This window comes from Siphateles boraxobius, unplaced genomic scaffold, assembly GCF_051911475.1.
Source record: "Siphateles boraxobius isolate OS27281-9 unplaced genomic scaffold, OSU_SipBor_1 3, whole genome shotgun sequence".
In the NCBI taxonomy this organism is placed as follows: domain Eukaryota; kingdom Metazoa; phylum Chordata; class Actinopteri; order Cypriniformes; family Leuciscidae; genus Siphateles; species Siphateles boraxobius.
The window spans coordinates 9,678,921-9,700,290 of NW_027508919.1; the positions used below are offsets into that span (position 1 = coordinate 9,678,921).

Genomic DNA, 21,370 nt, shown 5'->3' on the forward strand with positions numbered 1-21,370 from the left:
TTAAAACTAGATTAAAGACGCATCTCTTTAGCCAAGCATTCACATAATGCTTACCTTTTATACCACTGTTGAATCAGATCGAATGCATTAATATTATGAACAGCAGCTATGCTAATTATCTCCCATCTGCTTTTCTGCTGTTATCTCGGGACGGTAGTACCGAAGTAAATAGCGTTCGTCAGCTCCGGTTTGTATCCAGCCTCTCACGGAGACCTCAGATGCCCCAACACCTGCAATAAGATGACTAAACGCCTGTGAAGAGACGACTCGACGCCTGTGAAGAGACGACTCAACGCCGGCGATATGTACTGCCCTAAATTACTACATGATTAACTAACTATATTTTTTTTCTATGTACATTCATGAAATACACATTCTGTAAAGCTGCTTTGAAACAATAAGTATTGTGAAAAGCGCTATACAAATAAATTTGAATTGAATTGAATTCAACCAGGGGTATGGCTGCCTCTAAGGCTATTTTGTCAGGAGTATCTATTCAGGATGTTTGCGATGCGGCAGGATGGTCATCACCGCATACATTCGTTAAGTTTTATCATCTTGACTTCAGCTCCACTCCAGGGGCGCAGGTGCTCCTGTCCGAATGTGCGCTCTGACTTCACACGACGGACACTTGCTCATATGGCGGCGTTGGTATTAGCGTTCCCAAAGCGTTGTCACACAGCTCAACGAGACGCTGTGTGTCTTTGCCATACTCCCGGCATGCCCGTGAGCACTTGCTTCAGTTTTATCAGAAGCTGACGCGCTTGTGTTTTGGGGTGCTTATATAGTTTCCTGGTCGATGACGTCACCCACCTATGACGTTCCGTCTCGCCATTGGACTGATTTCATACATGCTTCATGACACACTCACGCAGGGGCGTTCCCAAAGCGTTGTCACACAGCGTCTCGTTCCCTTCAGGGAACTAGGGTTACATACGTAACCAGAGACGTTCTCTAATATCCATTGCTGTTTTATCAGGACCAAGGAGGTCTACAGTATAATTCTTGGAGGAAGCCTATCCTTTAGCATCCTTATTTATCTCAATGGCTCTGCCTATTGCCATCTTTGATCCAGTTTTCTGAATCAATCACCTGAACTGTGTTGTGAAAGGCAGCAAACAGTAAATCCCTTTCAAGCTCTAAAGAGCCCTCCAAAAAAATCTGTCACTGATAATAAAATAAAATTCTTGAAGTTTATTTGTTGCAAAAAAATCTGAATACACTGCTATGGCTTGTTGGGAAAATAACTTGGAGGACAAGGAAATAATATATTATTAAAATTTAGCAGATTGCAAATTCACACACACTTATGTCCATAAACACACTGAATAGCTGTTCTCTTTCTGTAAGAGCCTCTTTCTTCCTTGCTCCCCTCCCCTCCCCTGGACCACATCTTTGTGAGCTGGACACAACAATGGCATCCCCAGCAAGTATTTCCCTGCCACATTCCCACACATCCTCTACCGTCGCCTATGATTCTATCCCCGGCTAGACCCATGGGCCTGGAGATCCTCAGTAATGCAGCCTTCATTGATTTATAATTCCGTGCTACACTGACATCCAAGGGTAAAAATTACACATGCTGACAATGGGAGCACTGCATGTTCGAGCCGAGGTAAAGGTCATCATTTAGATGCTGTGGCTTTGTTCCCAAGCCTCTCAAACGACGTATTAACATCCAGAGCGCATCTAATCCAGCAAGTTAAAAAACAGCAAGAATGCTATATCATGAAACAGCCAGTGCACTTTGACGTGCACTTTGAATACACTGTTGCGTACCACTAATCTCTGTGGGTTTGTATGTTTTGTATGATCTAATATGGGTTTGCCAGCCCTCAATTTTGCTCCATTCATCCAAAACTGACTCTCTTTTTTTGTCTGGAACACCTTTTGCCATGAATGACAACAAATAGGCTATGCAGTCAAATCCAAGGTTGGCAAACATTAATCTAAGTGTTTCTGAAGGTGCTTGAGCCAGAATGGAATGACATCTTCACAACCTCCCTCAGGAAGGCTTTCTCTAAACAACAAGCCATTTTTCAAATTTAACACGCCACTCTTGTCCCTAGTTAAATATCTCTCAGCAGAGCGTATCGTCTGAAGTGCGTACATGAACTCTATCCTGTGCATAACTGAATAGATAAGTGAGTGACTTGTTGATTGAACAGAGTCAATTGAATTTAATTCAGTTTAAAAAGTTTGACACCATTTTCATGAGGGATCAAACCAATAATACTGTTTTTTTTTCATGCTCAGTATTAACTCATTATTGCATTAGCACCAAAACTCAGTATTTGTAATCCTCTCTGCTGAGTAAGACTCAGGCTATCCACAGGCTAGTCAATTGGTCTATGCCATGTCTCAGCTTAAATTGTTAACTGTATGGATGAGTCTTGTGCCCTAATAGAACACATGCAGCAGTTTCCTTGCCTCCGAAGCACAAGCCAGTCAATAACCTAAATAAAAGGCTCACCAAGGAGGAGAAGTAAGAGAGAACGTTCATCAAGCTACTCCAGAACAGCTGATTCTAACAAATCCTCTGACCAAGCCCACGCTGAATCCACACACACACAGCTCCACAGAAAGCTTGGCTGATTTATCCAGAATTAAAACGCCCACCATTAATAAATTTGTATGCATCTTTGCCCCTTGCGTGTTTGTTTATTAAATATTCCGGCAAATTTAATTATGCCTTTAGCTACTAATGAGAATTGTAATACTCCGAAACATTTATTATCAATTTTGAAAACAATTATGATACTTAATATTTTTTTTATGGAAATGGTTCACTTTTTTTCAGGATTCTTTAATAAATAGAAAGTTCAATGAACAGGATTTATTTGCATTTATTAAATGTATTAAAGCATTTATTAACTACAACTTTTGTAACATTATAAATGTCTTCACTGTCACTTTTGATCAATTTAATGCACCCTTGATGAATAAAAGTTTTTTTTTTTTAAATCTTACCACAGAAAGGTTGGTTCCACAAAAATGTTAAGAAGCAAAATTGATAATAATAATAATAAGAAGAAATGTTTTTTGAGCAAATCAGCATATTATAATGATTTCTGAAGGATCATGTGACACTGAAGACTGGAGTAATGATGCTGAAATTTCAGCTTTGCCATCACAGGAACAAAATACATTTTTAAATATATTTAAATAGAAAACAATTATTTTAAATTGTACTATTTCATATTGCTGATTTTACTGTATTTTTTATTAAAGAAATGCCGCATTGGTGAGCATTAGAGACTTTTCAGTAACATTGTAATGTTTCCAAACTTTTGACTGGTACTGTCACGGTTTGGGTTTTGTTTCTTGTTCCTGGTTCTTGTCTCTCATGTGATCCCCTGTTTTAGTCATTTGATTTTGCCTTGTGTTCCCCTGTCTGTTGTGTCACTGGTTGATTGTTTAAATGTTCACAGGTGTCCCTTGTCTGGTTGTTAGTCCAGTATGTATTTAAGCCCTGTGTCTTGTTCAGTCTTTGTGAGTTCTTGATGTTGTAGTGTTTATCAGTTGTGCAGTTAGTTTGAGGTTTGTTGTTTTGTTCCAGAGTCTTGTTCCTAGCCCGAGTATTCGCCTAGTTTTGAGTTTATTTAATAAAGAGTGTAGGCTGCATTTGGACCCTGCCTCATCTCTGCTTCCTCCTTGCTTTAACCTCACCACCATCGTAACAGAAGAACTCACCAACATGAATCCAGCAGCATCGCTGACCCAGATGAACCTAGCAGGTATTGTCCAGGACCCGCTGAGAAAGCTGTGTACCATCAACCAATATAATACCAATATAATCGCAGCATTGAGGATTATGTGGAGGAGTTTATTATTTATAGTCATCTCGTTCCTGGTGATGATGTCATGCTAAAGGAGTGTTTCTGGAGTGGACTAGACCCGGACATTAAAATGAATTTGCCAGAAGAAGACCCCTGCTGGACTCTGGCACAGTTTATAGACTTCGTCCTGGAGTTTTGCGGGTCTCCCTTCACAGTTGATCGAGGTGGAGAAGCCTGCTGGCGGACCGCCCAGTTCTCCAGCGAGGCCGGTGTCGGAACCGCCCAAATCTCAAGTGAAGCCTGCCGCCGAGCCTGTCCATGTCCAGCCAGAGACCATCCAGCCAGAGACCGTCCAGCCAGAGACCGTCCAGCCAGAGACCTTCACGTCAGCCACGTCCAGCCAGAGCTTCACGTCAGCCACGTCCAGCCAGAGCTTCACGTCAGCCACGTCCAGCCAGACTTTCACGTCAGCCACGTCCAGCCAGAGCCCGAGCCCGTCGCCTGCCCGCCAGAGGCCGAGCATACCGCAAGTGAATCCACTCAAGATACAGCGCTGATTGTGATGTCTGCGGCGATTCTGTGTGTGTGGGCTACACACACATCAATGATGGCCCATGAGCCCAATTCCGAGTCCCATGATGGGCTGGTCCCGTCCGATCCTGCGCCGGTCCCGTCCGATCCTGCGCCAGAGCCCGTCCGATCCTGCGCCAGAGCCCGTCCGATCCTGCGCCAGAGCCCGCTGATCCTGCGCCAGAGCCTGCTGATCCTGCGCCAGAGCCTGCTGATCCTGCGCCAGAGCCCGCTGATCCTGCGCCAGAGCCCGCTGATCCTGCGCCGGTGTCTGTTCCTGCTGATGACCCCATGGCTGCACCTAAGAAAATTTTTGGGGGTGGCAGTAGGACCCTGGATGGGACTATGAAGACCGCACCGCCATGGCTGCCCGAAAGGGTCCTCTGAAGGGTCCTCTGAAGGGTCCTCTCCGCTGTGGCCGCCCGAGGGGTCTTCTCCGCCGTGGCCGCCCGAGGGGTCTTCACCGCCGTGGCCGCCCGAGGGGTCTTCACCGCCGTGGCCGCCCGAGGGGTCTTCACCGCCGTGGCCGCCCGAGGGATCTTCACCGCCGTGGCCATCCGAGGGGTCTTCAACGCAGTGGCCGTCCGAGGGGTCTTCACCGCCGTGGCCGCCCGAGGGGTCTTCACCGCCGTGGCCGCCCGAGGGGTCTTCACTGCCGTGGCCGCCCGAGGGGTCTTCACCGCCCTGGCCGCCGCCTGCGCATCCTGCTCCGCCCTGGTCGCTCACGAGCCAGGTCCACCCATGCTCCGTGGCCCAGGCTCGCCATTCCTGTGTCCTGGTTCATGGTCCCAGTGCGAGCCTGGCCCTCCGTCCCTCCCCCAAGACCGCCTCCACTCACCACCCTCCTGAACTTGTGTTTTTTTGTTTTGATGGGCGTCGGGAGCCGCCAATAGAGGGGGGGCTATGTCACGGTTTGGGTTTTGTTTCTTGTTCCTGGTTCTTGCCTGGGCCCAGGGCAAGTTTCTGTCACTCAGGGCAGGTTACATCACAGGAGGTTTTTGAATGTGGGAGCAGAACTATTGTCCAGACAGACACTATCGACGGGGGAATGGAGACTCCACCCGGAGGTAGTGAAACAGATCTGGGCCAGATTTTACAAAGCGGAGGTGGACCTCTTCGCCTCCCAGCAGACAGCGCAATGTCCCCTCTACTTCTCTCTGAGTCACCCAGCTCTGTTGGGTCTGGATGCGATGGCGCACTCATGGCCCAAGATGCGCCTGTATGCGTTTCCTCCAGTTTCTCTGCTCCCGGGAGTTCTAGCCAGAGTTCGCCAACTAGGGTCTTGCTTCTTACTGAACTTGGCCGAACAGAGTATGGTTCTCGGAGATAATGTCTCTCCTCGACGGCTCGCCGTGGGCGATTCCGGAGAGGAGAGACCTTCTGTCTCAGACAGAGGGCAGGATATTCCATCCCAGGCCCGGCCAGTGGAATCTTCATGTTTGGCCCCTGATGGGTACCAATTATGAGACACTGGGCTTTCGCCGGATGTTATTGAGACCATTCTGAGTGCTTGGGCTTCCTCCACTAGAAAAAGTTATGCAGGTAAATGTGGTGTTTTTGAAAGGTGGTGTGTTGAACACAATGTAGATCCAGTTAACTGCCAGATTGCTTCAGTGTTGGACTTCATGCAGGAGAAATTATCAACAGGCACATGTCCTGCCACTCTTAAGGTTTATGTGGCAAGCCGAAAGAGCGGCGCCACTTGGCAGACACCCTCTGCTCTCTCGCTTCCTTCGGGGAGACAGGCGACTGAGGCCTCCAGTAAGAACCAAGATCCCTTCTTGGGACTTAGCTATAGTTCTCGAGGGCCTGGTTGACACCCCCTTTGAACCTATAGAATCAGCGTCTGATAAACTTCTGACTCTAAAAATGTTTTTTCTAATGGTAATAACTTCATTGAAAAGAATTGGGGATATGCAGGCTCTGTCTATCTCGCCATCCTGCTTAGACTTTGCCCCAGGAATGGTTAAAGTGATTTTGCATCCACATCCTGATTACCTGCCTAAGGTTCCATTTTCGGCTGTACATCCTGTCACTCTTGAGGCTTTCTGCTCCCTGCCGTTCTCAACGCCGGAGCAGGAGAGGTCTCATAGACTGTGTCCAGTCCGTGGTCTTCAGGCCCACGTCCACCGCACTAGCCATTGGCGTAAGTTGGAGCAACTGTTCGTCTGTTATGGGGGTAGCAACAGAGGAGGAGCTGCTACCAAGCAGACTATGTCGCATTGGGTCAGGGATGCTATCGCTCTTGCTTATGAGGCGCGCGGCCAAACATCGCCTATAGGTCTTAGAGCTCACTCCACCAGGAGGGTCGCCTCTTCTAGTGCATTGGCGAGGGGTGCCCCCCTACAACATGTTTGTGATGCGGCAGGATGGTCCTCTCCGCACACATTCATAAGATTTTATAGTTTGGATGTTCATGCCACTCCGAGCTCTCATGTCCTTGAGTTGACATCACATGCTAATGTCTAGGCTCTCTTACGTTCTTGTGAAACACACCTGCACAACCATGGGGGTCCAGACATGTTCAAGCACGGCGGTGTGGGTATTCTCGTTCCCAATGCGCTAAGCAGCGCAGCATCGATTGTAGCTTTTGAAAGGGAACATCTCCGGTTACTTAACTGTAACCTTGTTCCCTGAGAAAGCGGAACGAGATGCTGCGCTGCTTTGCCATGCTGAAGATGTCCTAGGACTGCTCTTCAGACAAATATCCTGACGATGCACCTGTGGCTCATCTACTTATAGCCTCGTGTCGCGGGGGCGCGCCGATGACGTCACCGACCGAGGCTATATTACCTAGGCTATTATAATATTATATATTACTATTGTTATACACAATATTCACAGCTGGTCACGATAAAATATGTTCCCAATGTGCTGAGCAGCGCAGCATCTTGTTCCACTTTCTCAGGGAACAAGGTTACAGTTAAGTAACCGGAGACGGTCTCCTGCTAACTGGCTAACTCACGTTATCACTGTCTTACTGGAATACTTCTACTAAGCAGCTGTGGGCCACTATTACCTAAAACTGTGCCTATTAATGCAGATTGTCTGTCGTTCTCACTACTGTGAGGAAAGATTAAGCATGAGCAAGATTTGTTTTACCAACATTTTGTTACATCAGTCATTCACGCTCGGCTAATGTATTCACTGTTATTGATACAGTTTCCACATGCTCACTGCAATAAATTAGAAAAGTACTCTGTAAATAAATTAGTACAAGTATAATAATAGGTTTGTTGATGGACATGCACTTGTTAATGCTGATGGTGAGGAATTACAGTTGCAACATCTCATAATGTACCTCAAACTAAGTAGTGTATCACTGAGAAAATTCCTGCTTGAGTTGTCCTTGAGATGGAGGTTCAGGTTGAATAACTAGCTCTTTCAATGTTTCATCATCGGACTCGCGCTCGGATTGATATGGTAAAATCAACTACATTGTTCGTTACTGTGTTTAGTTTACGGTGTAGGTAGGCTCAGGACACGCAGAGCTGACGTTGTTATGGCAATGGGCATTTTTTTTCGACACGAGCGCTGTACACGGTAAACCAATCACAACAGACTGAGCTGTCTGGCCAATCAGAGCAGAGTTGCTCACGGAAAGGAGGAATTTAGAGAGATTGGTTCATCTGACGAGTCGTTTGAGAATCATTGAAAATGTGGTGATGTGCAAATGTATATTATGAGAAAATGAAACCGTTTTTTGACCTTTGATGCATGTAAACCTGTTGTAGGAGACTCCAAAACAGCATGAAGAAACTTTAAAATAACATAATAGGGGCAATTTAAATGGTTTATTATTTTTATTACAACTGTTATGTAAAGAGATAAAGGCTAAACAAAACAAAAAAGTACATAAAAACATAACATTTATTTTTAAATAAATTTAATAATCTTCAAGCATTTTTATTTCGTAGCATTTGTATCATATTAATGTTTGTGCCAAAAAAGTTTTCAACTTGGCAATTTTTATGGTACTAGGCTTTCAGCCCAACAGGAGGAATGACCGTGTCAAAGCCCCAATTGCCATCATTTGTTTCAAATGATTAGTGTCAATAATTACTTCCCTATTAATGAAATGCATCTACTATCACAAACAACATCATTATGGATTGGTTAATTGGCTGAGTTTAGGCATATTAGCCAATATTACATCTAAGCATGGAGGGGTGCTGCTTTATGGTCCATTTTCAACTAATTGCATTTTGGGCCCTTAGTACAAGCATCATGAATGTGCACCTGCCATGAGAGAGTGTCTCTCTCTCTCTCTCTCTCTCTCTCTCTCTCTCTCTCTCTCTCTCTCTCTCTCTCTCTCTCTCTCTCTCTCTCTCTCTCTTTCTCTTTCTCTCTCTCTCATATATATAAATATATATATATATATATATATATATATATATATGTAGAAATGTAATTATCAAGCCAGTGAAGGTGTAGACAGCCGTGTCAGTTTGCATTCTCGCTAACCAAACCATGTTCTGATTATCTGCTTAGAGAAAATGGGTTTAGATATTTAGGGCATGACAAGATCTATGTTAAAGCAGATAGTCCAGGTTCAATACAAATTAAGTGTAATGGACAGCACTTATCACATTGATTACCACAATAATTTATTTGGATTTGTCAAATTTTTTCTGAAATAATACAAATAAATAATAATAATCTGGTTTACAATGAGGTACTTACAATGGAAGTGAATTGGGTCAATCTGTAAATGTTAAAATGATAGTCCACGCAAAAATTTAATAATTTAGCCATGTCATTGCAAACCTATATGACTTTCTTCTGTGGCATATACACACGCACACACACACACACACACACACACACACACACACACACACACACACACACACACACACACACACTTAGTTAGCCATCCGTAATGGTTTCATAAACGTAATGGTTTTTATACTGCACAAACTGTATATTCTGTCCCATTACACTACCCCTAAACCTACCCATCCCACAAAACTTTCTGCATTTTTTTTTTTTTAACTGTACGGAACTGAATACCGAAACTGTTAACCGGTCATTAAAGGGCACCTATTATGCAATATTCACTTGAACATTTGAACAAATGTGTGTTGGCAGTATGTGAGCAAAAGCACCCTAGAATGATAAAAATCCACCCAGTGTTTTTTTTTTACAATCTCAATAAATCATAAGCACTGTCTCAGAACGAGCTGTTCTAAGATACGGCTCAGTGTGAGGTAGAATTGAGCAAGCCCCACCAACGTGGTTTGATTGACACTGTGGTTTTGGCATTGACCCCGCCCTCGGTGATCTGTTCACCATCCTCCATTGTTTCAATGACAGCCGGTGTTCTAACGATTTGTGCTGCCTTGTCGAAAATGTCTCCTAAGAAACATAACTGTTCTGTTGTGAGATGTAATAATGTTCATAGTAGTTTTCACTTACTTCCGACATCAGAGCCACTGAAAACGCAGTGGATGGATTTTATTTATGAAGGAAAGGCGCCACTTAAACTTCCAAACTACATTTATGTTTGCGCAAATCATTTTCTGACAGACTGTTTTGAGAACGAGGGTCAATTCAAAGCAGGTCTTGCTTCAAAGTTAATCCTCAAGTGTAGATCGTTGCCTTCTGTTCGTGATCCAACGTCACCTCCAGTAAAAGTAAGTGTATTTTACGATTTTTGAGCAAATAATAATTTTAGTCGATGTCAGCCAATTCAACAACAAATGCGTCTAAAGTTGTTGTCGTCGTAGGATGTCTGTGTAATAATTTAAACCTTGTTTGTATAGTGTGTGACCACACGTTTATAAATGTATTTTTTTAAACATATTGTATTAAAAACTGTGCATGTTTTCTGTAAAGACAAGACATCAAAATTGCTGTTTCATCCATCTTGTAACCTTCCATACAACAAATAGCGTCAGACAGTTTTATGTCACATATTATTTTTTGCAACAATTACAAATGTAAATAAATTAATACCTGTTCTATCTCCCTGCAGCATATATTTTCTTGTTCTGTAGCCATCTTCTCACATTTGCCACATAAGCACCTGTACGAAAAGTAATGTAAACATGACGCAACCGGTCCCTCGCATAAATGTAATTTTGTTTGTACGTAGCAAACATTATCACAGTATTTGTGTTTGTAGTTTCAAAAAATTGCGCCAACGTTATCACAGTTTGTGTGTGTCTGTGTGTGTGTGTTGCACATCCATAATTGCAAAGGGGGCGCGATTACAACTCTATAAGTACATACATGTATCAAATAACCATTACGAGATGTCCTGGTCCATTCTCATTTGTGTTTCTTCTGCCTGAGTCTCTTCATCATCTGGGTCTGATTCCGGTTCAAACATGTACGGCTGAATGCTATACAAAACAGCGGGTCTCTCACTCTCAGCCATTCTGCTTCTACCGACTGTTGTTTGCAAGTTACGCCTCCAACCAAAGGCTGGGTGGGGATATGCAGCTCATTTACATTTAAGGTGGTACACACCAAAACAGCTCTCTTTAAAACTGGCCACAAAAATTTAATTTTCAAATGGTTATAATAAATTAATTGTGGGGTATTTTTGTACTGAAACTTCACAAATACATTCTGGGGACACCCGAGACCAATATTACATCTTGTAAAAAGGGGCATAATTTTTTACCTTTAACATTCTTCAAAATATACTTGTGTTCTGCAGAAGAAAGAAGTGTATATGGGTTGGAAACTATATACAGGGTGAGAGTAAATGATGACAACATATTTTGGTCTGACTAAAATACCCTTTTAATAGTATTAAAGGGATAGTTCATCCAAAAATGAAAATTCTGTCAGTATTTGCTCACCCTCATTTTGTTCCAACCTCGTAAGACCTTCGTTCATCTTCGGAACACGAATTATGATATTTTTGATTAAATTTGAGAGCTGGATCACTCCTCCATAGGCTTCTTAAGTGATTTAATTGATTCAGAATGAAACAGAAGGCAAATAAACTTACACTGTAAAATCCAATTTGTAAACCTTACTTAAAAAAAGCATGCAAACCGATTGCCTTGAAAAAAACGAGTAAAGTGAAACAGGAATAGTCTGTAGTACTAACAAGTGTCTGTCTAGTATTGTACACTTACAAGAGAGTTCTAGTAACTTAAAACAAATTTGTATAGTATACTTGATACTTTACTTTAGATGTACTTTTCTTAGTATAGACTACCCAGAATTACTATTTTTAACAACTAAATAATTTCAAGTAAAATATACTTTGTGATTATTCCTAACTACTAATTTATGCTAGTTGTGTTAACTCTGATGTTTTCTGCATACAACTTGGAATTACTGAGTTTACTTTACTTCAAAAGCAATTCAGTTTACTTGTTAAAACCATGCAAACCGATTGCCTTAAAAATAACAAGTAAGCTTTACTCCAATAACTTAAGTGTAGATTAATAGATCTATTGTCTATTATAAATCATTGAGAATAGGTACACAATTTTACAAAGATAACATTTAAAGCTGGACAAATAAATTTAAGGCAATGATACAGTTCAAAGGTACATTTATTATATTTGTTTTATTAACAACTGACAGGGGTGGTCCATACAACTTTCTTTGTATTTTTCTAAATATTTAAGTCACTTTCTGTTTTTTTTCTTCTTTTTTTTATAAAAACCTTTTACAGTACAGCTTTACCAATTCAATAAATGGCAATAACTCACTTTTATCAATAACACTTTGGAGTAAAACTAGCTATAGGCCTAACAAGTGCACAAAGTGGCTAAATTCATTAAACAATGAAAAAGAAATGTCTCTGACACACATGCACTTTAAAAATTAATACACTGGCAGCCTCTAAACTTGCTTATAAACCTTACTTAACTTGCTTAAAAACCTTGCTTAACTTGCTTATAAATCAATTAATCTATTTCCACTTTCATAAAAAAATCTAATGCCAAACATCATCACTCATTTGATTACGATTACATTCTAACTCATCAGGAGATTTTTAAGAGATTGTAGTTTTGGTGGGAGTTTGCTCTGTCCCAGACCAAGCATCACTTTTTGAATAAAATTAAGAGTGTTTTTCATGTCTTTTGGGTAGTCCAAATTCAAAGCATAAGACAGCCCAAACAAGACTTAAATGGCCTGAGGCAGGTTCTGCAAGTTATCCATCACGATACCTCCCTCCAGAATAATTGCAGTAGACACTGGGCAAAGGTATAGCTTATTTGGAGAAAGAGCTTCTTCATCCATGACAGTCAGCAGCCCAACTGATACGTGTGCCCAGGCTTCATCGACATCACATACCTGAATGAAACCAAACAATAAAAATATTACAACAGGGAAATGTGCCAAGGCATGATTAAAAAAACTCAGCTTCAGTGCAGGGCTGCACATACTCGCATAATTGGCAGTGAAACGCAACTTTGGGTTCACTTGCTTGTCTGTCTGATTGAGAGTGCCAAACAGATAAGTGGACTTTGAGTGCGTTAAAAGATTTGAAAGAGCACAAGCAATCCATATGAAGACAAGGTATTGGCTGTTGCCGAGTGAAGCCTCCATGTTTTAGACGATAATGTTTTAACAACTGCCCTCTTTTGTTTGCAGTAAAAATACAATGCTTACAGTTCCACTGCATCTGCAAGAAATTATTTGAAGTTGACATATATTATACGTGGATTTAGTCTCCCAAAAAAATATAAAGTGCAGTGTAGTGAACACTGTCTGTCACACACTGATCTATTCTAACTTCTGTAAAGGAAAAATCCTTACCAGTGTATCAAGACCTGCGCTTTGAACGCCACTCAGGAGACAAGCAGGCAGAAGGACTTCTAAAAAAAATTTGAAAAAAATAATAATAATTAAGTTCTGCTTTGCAAGATTAAAGACACATTCCTTGATATGCATGTTCTTCAAGCATTACAGAAAACATACCTTTAGTCTCCCAAAAAAATATAAAGTGCAGCGAAGTAAACACTGTGTTACACACTGATCTATTATGACTTCTTTAAAGGAAAAGTCCTTACCAGTGTATCGAGACCTGTGCTTTGAACGCCACTCAGGAGGCAAGCTGCCAGAAGTACTTCTAAAAAAAATAAATAATAATAATTAAGTTCTGCTTTGCAAGATTACAGACTATAGAAGCTTGTTTCCGCCACAGAATGAAAAATAAAAAAGGTAATTGCGACTTTTTATCTCACAATTCTGACTTTTTCTCACAATTGCGAGTTACATCTCGCAATTATGACCTAATTTCTCAGAATTGCGTGTTATAAAGTCAGAATTACGAGATATAAAGTCAGAATTGTGAGATATAAAGTAAGAATTGTGAGATTTAAACTATTCTGAGGGAGAAAAAAAAGTTGGTCTTTTTTTCCCCTTAAAATTGGCCTGATAACTCGCAATTGCGAGTTTATATCTCACAATTCTGAGAAAAGATGTCAGAATTTCGACATATAAACTCGCAATTATGTGTTATAAAGTCAGAATTGCGAGATGTAAACTCGCAATTGTGAGAAAAAGAGTCAGAATTGTGAGATAAAAAGTAACACTTCTGTCTTTGTTCTCAGAATTGCGACTTTATATGACGCAATTCTGACTTTATAACACGCAATTGCGACTTTATTTCTCACAATTCTGACTTCATATTGTCAATTGTGAGATAAAAAAGTCGCAATTATTTAATTTTTTATTCAGCGGCGGAAACGCTTCCATAACAGACACATTCCTTGATATGCATGTTCTTCAAGCATTACAGAAAATATTCAGTACAGACAAAAACAGTGTTTCCACTGATTAACGTTACTTTCAGTAATGGTGTGCAAATAAAAAAATAAAAACGTTAATTTGATATTACCATTACTCAGTTTAACTTCACTTACGATTACTAAGTTTGTCATCTTGTTAAAATATGGCTCATTAAATAAGCAGTGAAATAAGGCAGTTGTGATTGAGTAAAAAAAAAAAAAAGAAACCTTTACAGTGCTTGCATTACATTCTGAATTTCAATAATAGTATAGTACTAATGCTGTTGTGAAGTCACAAATACTGACAAATATGGCTTACCATTTATTAACGTTACTAATATGTTGAAATGGCGCACATTTACAGTAACATATTAGTAACGTTAATAAATGGTAAGCCAATTCAGACAGAGGAGAATGCATCAGGGAAACAGTAAAATAGAAAATCATAATTCCTAATACTTTTTGGACAATTTAAATCCAGGAACCGTTGTGGTAAGTTAACGTTACCTGATCGTTTTACAAAAAAAAACAAGTCGAACCACAATCTGTGAGCTCCGAATAATATCAAAATAATTTGGTACACATTAAGATGAAAAGCAAAAATAAGCGACAGACAGTAAAAAAAAAAAAAATTCACACAAAAGTTTAAAGTTACATACCTTATTGTTGTTCTAAAAACAAAATTGAGCTCCAGAAAAACGCAGTCTCTCAACGTCTTTCCAGTTTCCTCAGCTGCAAAATTGGCGCCGAATAGGCAGACTCTATCGCGCATGCGCTCTCACAAGGCCGCTTCTTCTTCTTTATTTTTTTCTGCACATTAGGCACACTTTAATGCACTGCTGCCTCTCACTGGTTTGGTAACGTCATTGCATTATTTTTTTGCTACTTGGTTTTTTCAAGTAAGCTTCAATTAAACATTTGAGTAAATTGTTATTTTCACACTGCAATTTACTATAACTCAAAAAAACCTTGTAAGAAATATGTATTTTATAGTAGTGAGTAAAGTTAACTAAGTAAATGTGAGTCAGGAAAGCTATTACATTTTACAGTGTAGGTGAAGGTCAGACGAGAGCCCTCTCTATGCAGCTGAACCTGAGGCAGACTGACTTCCTCATATGCTTTCCCCTCCTCTCCTCTCCACACCTACAGCTAAATTACTCTCTTATTCTTCTGTTCTTCTCCTTTGTGTCACCCATATGAACCCTCGCTAATGCTTGGTGCCAACTCAAGACTCAAAAGCTCAGTACCACTATAGCTTGAGGTGGCTTGTTTCCACCAGCTCCAAGGTTGCAAAGTTTGACTGCAAAGGCGAGATGGGTGTCAGGGTCATCTGTCCTAATCCACCCCTCTAGAGCCAGTGGTGTCCATTCATTCCCCTGAGCACCTGCTGACATTGCCCTCCACCCTTCACTCCACTCTTCTCAGGCTGTGTAACAACCATCAAGCCCTGTCATGCCACACCATCCGTTCCCCTAAGCACCCCTCACATCACAGGGCTGGGGCTGAAACAGGATGGAAGACGTCCTCTTAAGTTAGCATTGCTACAGGCTACACGTTTCAGTTCGGAACAGATCCTGGAAGACTTGGCAGACTCTGTTTGTGTCACTTAATTGAAACTCTTGCACTTCTTAAGGTCTTCATTATACATCATGAGGCAATACGGGACTAACAAAGAGAAATGCAGAAAAGAAAAAGAAGGGAAGTGCACAATTTATCCATGAGAGCTTTATCACAAAGAAACAAATGCTTCACAATGCTTCAGTGTTGTTTAAAACAGCGATTCTTAATTTTTTGCTTTAGAACCCAAATTTTAGATTAGACATCAAGGGGAGACCCAACACTGTACCAGAATTGGTTAGCATAATAAAACATTAAAATGTAAACATATTAGCATGAACTAAAGCTGGGCGATAAACAATATCATAAACAGCCAGCACATGTCACTAATAAGTGATTGTTGTGTTTCTGTGTGAATTAAAGATGTGGTTTCATCTGATACACAAACTCGCACACATGTGACGCTCACTGTGTTTTCAGCATCTGCTGTCTCGAAATATGAGGACATTAACTTCATCTCCAGAGCTACTTTGAGTCACTTCACAAACTTTGTTTCATTTGAGGAAAAACTACCAACAAATACACACCGACTCTGAACTGCCTAAATGAGTCATCAGGAATTTGAATCACGCATGGACAACGTCTACTTTGACCCGCCCTCAAACATCCTGCTTAAGTTGTCCTTGCAATGGAGGTTCGGAACTTCGGGTTAAATAACTAGTTCTTCCAATGTTTCATAATCGGACTAGTGTGACTACAGTGTGTACAATCGCTGAGCTTAAGGAAGGATCCCAAGCTAAAATTCAACAATGGTAATGGAGCAAATCATTTCCGACAGGCGCTTTATAAGCCTGTCAAAATAGCATTTTTTTAAATCATAAAAAACAGAATCCCAAAACAATAAAATGGATTTCATGGGGTCCTAAATTAAAAGGTAGCTACTCTGCGGAGTTTAATTGTGGAAAAAGTATTTCCTTCCCCATTAATGGTTAATGAATATTGTGATAAATATCGATATTGTATGACATGGAAAAAACATTGTGATAATATGTTTGGCCATATTGCCCAGCCCTACCACTAACTGCTTAAGCCCAACAACATGCAAAATTATTAATGTAACAGACTGGATAGGGCATTTTGTAAAAACTTAGCAGAAGCTGTCAGTACAATTTAATGGAATGGATGGATTTCGACTTGATCATTGTATCCAAATTTGTATTAATTAATTTATTTATTATTGGTGTTGTTTTATTTTTTGCATATAAATAAACATTGTACTTTTTATATTGTGTATTACAGTTTCAGCAAAATATGAAGCAACAAAAATGGTTTTCTTTATTGATCATAATAAATGTTTCTTGAGCGCTAAATGATTATCATGATTTCTGAAGGATCATGTGACATTGAAGACTGAAGTAATGACTGCTGAAAATTCAGATTTGGTAATCAGACTAATAAATTACATTTTAAAATATATTAAATAGAAAACAGTTATATTAAATTGTAATAATATTTCACAATCATTAATAAACAGCAGTGTATATTAACCCATTTTTATACACACATTTAAATGTTAAATTCTGAAATATCCAGTTCAACCACTTTTTAACCAGGATGTCATAAAAGTCCGTTTTAAGAAGATCATCTAATGTATTTTTTAACCCTTTGCAAAATTTGGCAGAACTTTACTAACGTCATGCGCATAATGCCAGCTTGTTTTCCAGCAGACTTTAGGAATCCTTGAGGATTAGTCCCACCATCTGTTTGTATATACCATCCAGATGTGTTATACAAATACATTGATAAATACGTTTATGTTGACAGAGAGCAGAGGGATGCAAGTGTAACAATCAAAGGAGGAGTAGCAGTAGTGCCAAATCCCTGCTAAAATGAGTCTATGTGCAATACATCTCTCCGGTCATTCAATGGCCAACACTTGCTTTAGAGATCAAATCAACAATACTGAAAGATAGCAGATTGGGCCAGTGCTCAATTTAGAGCTGTTATTTAGACTGGCGACAATGAGAAGGCATGACTGTTTTTGTGGTGGCCATGCCAACATAACATCACCCTGATGTGCACTAATGATCTGAAGCCCTGTGACAGAGTCATCCAAGCGCTCGTGAGAAGGTAAGAGTCACTCCGCTAAAGGTCATGGTCTCCAAAATACAGAAAACAAATGATGACAGAACAATGAGCATTGATTTTTTTTCTCTCCATCTCTTAATGGACTCACTACAAATATAGTAACAATGGCTGAATCATCTCTTTCTTGTAACAAGTGCTCTTGTACTACAGAAGGTTTGTATATTATATCTCCCTTCGATGTAAATTACATAATATGGTTGCCCTCAAATGTGGAAAAAAAAGAAAATAATTTTCACGAAGAAACAGCAAGTAACACATTCAATTAAACTTGAATTTTTAAAGTAAAATACCTTAAATAGAGCTAAATCAGAGCTGCCATAAAGACCATTGTTACTGTAGCTGTCTTAAAAAGTCTGCTTCAAAGTTTAGTTTTCGGTTAACCATTAATGGCAGAACAAATTTGGTTTAATGATACAGACATTTGAAGGATAACTGTATCACCCCCTTGAGTACTAAGATTTTTACCGCCAAAGAAACTTACGATTGCACGATATGCATGCATGATGAGACTGCAGATTTGCAGTGTGTTGTCCATCCTGCCAAACATTGATTAAACCAGCCTAAGATGATCTGTTTTATTGGTTTTAGGCACTTGACAGCTTGTCAGACTGGCTAACCAGCTCAATACCACCTTGACGATGCAAAGAGACCAGATAAACCAGCTTAAACTGAATAAAACCAGCAAACCAGCTTAGGCTGTATTTAGCTCTTCTTTTAGCTGTGTTTGTCTAATTGCGTGAAGTGTGAATCTGGCCTGACAGGAGTGCAATTGAGACATCAAGTTTGCAATGGCAGTCAGTGTCAGCTTGTTTATGAGTGCACTAAAAAGAAATACCTTTTCATTACCCAGTGTAATTCTCTGGATATCCAGAGCGAAGCGACATACCTTCGACTTGAAATAATATTTGAAAGAAAATCAATCAAGTACACAATCAAAGCATCTTTGTGCATCCAGAGTGCATTGCAGTGACCGTACCTCCTACATTCAGGTTGACAGGATGTCTATCATCCCCTTACCCAATCTTTTCCACTATCAAACAACACATTTAACATACAAAGTTATCGAGATGGCCATGAGAGCACCTTCAGGCATGGCTGAGCTTCAGCTTCATGTAGTCGCAAACCTCCTCACAATGGCACATGTGTTGATGCATCTGGCTACACTGGGAACAAGAGGTCCTGGCAATGCAACGAAAGGCTTTTTCTGTGACTACATCTGCCGGTGCATTCTCATTTCCATCCAATACCCTCAAAGGCCTGTTTCATAACAGCAGGCAGGCAGACTACGCTACTGCTGTCGCATAGCAATTACTCTATTTATACATTTGTTGTACTATATGGTTTGGAAAATCACAATTTATGATTGTTTGAAAAAGCAATATATGGACATTTAATTATATATATATATCCCGATCTAGACTTTATATGCCAAGGAATGTGACTGTAAAAAAAAGCTAAGAAATGCAACTGTAAATCAAGACAACGTCTAAAATTCAGAGCTGCCTCTTCAAACACAAACCAGCAGATCCAAGCACTGCGCGACTCTGCCCAGTTAGCTCTCAATAAAACATCAAAGACACAGAACACACAGACATCACCGCCCTCTCGCTTTTCTTATTCTTTCTCTTTCCCAATCCGATTGAATTCAGCCATGTATAACTGTCAAGATAGATTGTTCATCACATTTCCGAACCATTCAGATAACTGTGAAAATCAATGCCTTTCTCTGCTCCAACATTCACATGGACATATAATTAGAATCATTGTCATATTCAGATACTTCCTCTGTAAACTCCTCACATTAACAGACCGCCTAATCGGTTTCATCTGTAGGCAAAGTCATGGGAGTACTGGTAACATGAGCTGACAGAATCATCACTATGGACAGGATAACAGAGGGGCCAATTTCAACAGCCAGGGTTTTTTATTATTCAATTATTTTAAATATTTCAGGGCAGACAGGATGTGCATGCGATGATAAATATTTCAGTCCCTCCGACAAAGGAGGGGGGCCACTTGTCCACTACCGTCAGGGGAGCGCACACACGCTCCTCGACGAAGCTCTGGGACATTCACGCCCAAACCCGAATGCCTGTCCTTCAGTCTGCCAAAAAAAATAAAATAAATTTATTAATAATCTGCCCCTCTCCATCTGGCCTTAGTTGCGTCAAGCAGCAGCACAGATATGAGGCTGTCAAACCCCCTTCATCACACCTTCAATCTCTGTTTGCATTTCACACCCCTCCTTTCTAAAATGTGGTCAGAAGAAAGCCACCAAATTGAATAGTGCGAAGAAGCCGCGGCTGAACTCGTGGGAGAAGTGACAGCAAAAGTAATTACATCGGGTGCATGAAAAAAAAAGACGACAACAATCAGTTGGTCACCAACTCTATATCATCTTAAGTGTAGATTGAAATATTCCCCCTTAAAATTACGTATCACTGGTGTTAACCCCCTCCTCCCAACCCTCACCTCTATTTCTGACGAATGAGGACTGTCTCGCACTGTAATTATGGCCTTTTTCCACCAACACCCCAGTAATATCCACCAAGGTGCGAAGGAATAAATCATGTTTTTAACGCATCAATTAAAATGCACGACACCATCTGAGTAACATTCACGAAGCCTTTAACTTTCATTAAACTTTCCTTAAATACATAATAATTTATGTAAATAGTTCACAAAAAACAACTCTGACTTACATTTCACCCTCATTTCCTCTTCAGCAGTCGTTGGGGAACAGCAATATCAGCTCTCTCAAACCTGAATTGGACTTGGTCGCACATGCAAGACATTGAACTTGACTAACATCTTACCTTGAAATGCTATTTGTGATCCTATACTCCACAGACTGGCTGAAGCAAAGCAATGCACGACCAAAATCTCTTCAGTTTAGCCCTCGCAAAGCAAGAAACGAGAGCCTTTCTAATGAACACTTTTTTTCTCCTTGCTTCAGATTTCCCCTTATAACTCCCTGCTTTTATAATCCCGTCCTTTTCTTCTCCGTAATTTTTTTTCCCTTGATTTTCTTCTGTTTTCAGTGTTGAGTCTAAGGGATGCTGCCTATCTCTACAAGACTGAGAAAGAAAAGAGAGAGAGAGAGAGAGACAAAAACGGAGGCAGCTTTCCTCTTGCGCAAGGTCCTCCCGTCAGTGGCTGTAGGAAGCAGCTGCGCTCCAACCTCGAAGAATCCTGCCGTGCACCGCTCCACTTAGCTCATCCTCCACGAGCGCTTGCATTCCGGTGAACTTTCAGACTTGCACGCACAATCCACACTCCACGTTGAGATGGAAAGCAGCACAAACATTCTGTGTTTAATCCTTGTGTCAGTTCTTTTTCTGAATTGTGGATTTAATTGTCTCTTCTCCCACCCGGCACAATGTCTAGATGCTCAGAGTATTGGACATAACGCTCGCTCGCTCTCTCTCTCTCTCTCTCTCTCTCTCTCTCTCTCTCTCTCTCTCTCTCTCTCTCTCTCTCTCTCTCTCAAGGGCACTCTTGCACATATGCACACACACGCTCGCCCTCCCTCTCGCAGTTCTTTCCACCCCCTCCATCCATCCATTTCTCCCTCCCTTTTTTTCATTCTCTCGCTGCATGAGAGTCTGA

At 40.7% G+C, this 21,370-nt stretch overlaps 1 protein-coding gene and 1 long non-coding RNA gene across 6 annotated transcripts in view; both read right to left on the reverse strand.

Annotated features, from left to right (window-relative positions):
• Positions 1 to 20,955, reverse strand: part of lingo2 (leucine rich repeat and Ig domain containing 2) — a 356,001-nt gene extending 335,046 nt beyond the window's left edge. For 2 of the 5 annotated variants that reach the window (XR_013210354.1, XM_077247799.1), the window contains exon 1: positions 20,578 to 20,810. The gene's annotated coding sequence lies outside the window, so the exon portion shown is untranslated. Of the gene's footprint in view, positions 1 to 20,463 lie in introns of all 5 variants that reach the window. The other 3 variants (XM_077247798.1, XM_077247800.1, XM_077247801.1) reach the window with 3 other exon arrangements.
• LOC143757098 (uncharacterized) lies at positions 11,852 to 13,448 on the reverse strand. Its single transcript, XR_013210392.1, has 3 exons — positions 13,337 to 13,448; positions 13,083 to 13,141; positions 11,852 to 12,617 (listed from the first exon to the last, which is right to left on the reverse strand). It is a non-coding gene; the product is annotated as an uncharacterized LOC143757098 (long non-coding RNA).
• Positions 20,956 to 21,370: the final 415 nt, after the last annotated feature.